We start from the raw sequence: 1,505 nt of genomic DNA on the forward strand, positions 1-1,505 counted from the left end.
AAGGACTATTTGTTGTCCTTAATTCTGGTTGCCAGCCCTAGTTCAGTCTCTGCCTTGGCCTTCCTTAACCGCTTCCCTGCAATCACGAGCAATGGAGGTTGTGCCCGCCTCCATTCTAATAGGCGCTCCCCCGCGGCTTTCGCCCAGGCCAAAGGTCACGTCTGCCCAGGGCTTGCGGGTGGGCCCCACAGGTCACCCCTGCTGACATCAGGGGAACCCATTAACTCGCCTCCCATGACTTCGTCCACCACCACTCTTTGGGTGTGACCATTGAGCCAATTTGCTGCCCATCTGACTGCGTTGGCATCAATGCCGCAGTCACCTAGGTTTTTTTTTTGTGAGAACGGGGTAAGAAACAGTGTCAAAGGCATTCTTGAAGTCCAGGTAGATGACATCCACCTCAGTGCCTGCATCCAAGGACTTTGTGACCTGATTGTAAAAGGAAACAAGATGAGTCAGGCAGGATCTGCCTGCAATGAACCCATTTTACTTGCCTCTGGGCGTTACTTCCCATGCTGGGCCCCTGCAGATGTGTTCCTTGATAATTTTCTCAAAGGTCTTCCCAAGGACTGAGGTGAGGCTAACTGGCCTATAGTTACCTGGGTCCTCCTTCCTCCCTTTCTTGTAAATCAGGACCACATTGGCCCTTTCCCAGTCCTCTGGGACCTGGCCAGAGCAACACGAGTGCTCATACAGCTGTGCCAGGAGCCCTGCTATGACCTCTGCCAATTTCCTCAGTATCCCTTGGATAAAGAGCATCCAGACCTGTTGATTTTTACACATCCAGCCCCTCCAAGAGTTCCCTACCTAGATCGTTCCTGACCCTAAGTATGGCGTCGTGCCCCCTGAGTCTGTCTGTAATCCTAGTGGGGGAGTTGTCCTGGTTCCTGCTCAGAAATATGGAGGCAAAGAACTCATTGAAGAGATCAGCTTTTTTCTTTGCTGCAATCACGAGATTGCCAAGCCTGCCCTGTAGGGGCCCCACATTACCTGGTGCCTTTTTCTTACTCCCTATGTATTTGAAAAAGGACTATTTGTTGTCCTTAATTCTGGTTGCCAGCCCTAGTTCAGTCTCTGCCTTGGCCTTCCTTAACCGCTTCCCTGCAATCACGAGCAATGGAGGTTGTGCCCGCCTCCATTCTAATAGGCGCTCCCCCGCGGCTTTCGCCCAGGCCAAAGGTCACGTCTGCCCAGGGCTTGCGGGTGGGCCCCACAGGTCACCCCTGCTGACATCAGGGGAACCCATTAACTCGCCTGCCATGACTTGTGATGGTATCTCAGTGTGGGGGTTCCCCCTTGGGGCAGCCTCCAGGGCCGATATGGCTCCACTTCGAGTCACAGTCCGTCTGCTAACTCCGCCCGACGAGGGCCCGTTGATTCAGCCCCGTTGTTACCTCTCTTCCGGTTCCTCTGCTGGCACTGCTGCTGACTCTGCTGCAGGCGCCACTGTGGCTTTGCCCGTCGGTGCTACCCCAGCCTCTCTCACTGCCTCTACACTTCCGGTT

This window comes from Alligator sinensis, unplaced genomic scaffold, assembly GCF_000455745.1.
Source record: "Alligator sinensis unplaced genomic scaffold, ASM45574v1 scaffold612_2, whole genome shotgun sequence".
In the NCBI taxonomy this organism is placed as follows: domain Eukaryota; kingdom Metazoa; phylum Chordata; order Crocodylia; family Alligatoridae; genus Alligator; species Alligator sinensis.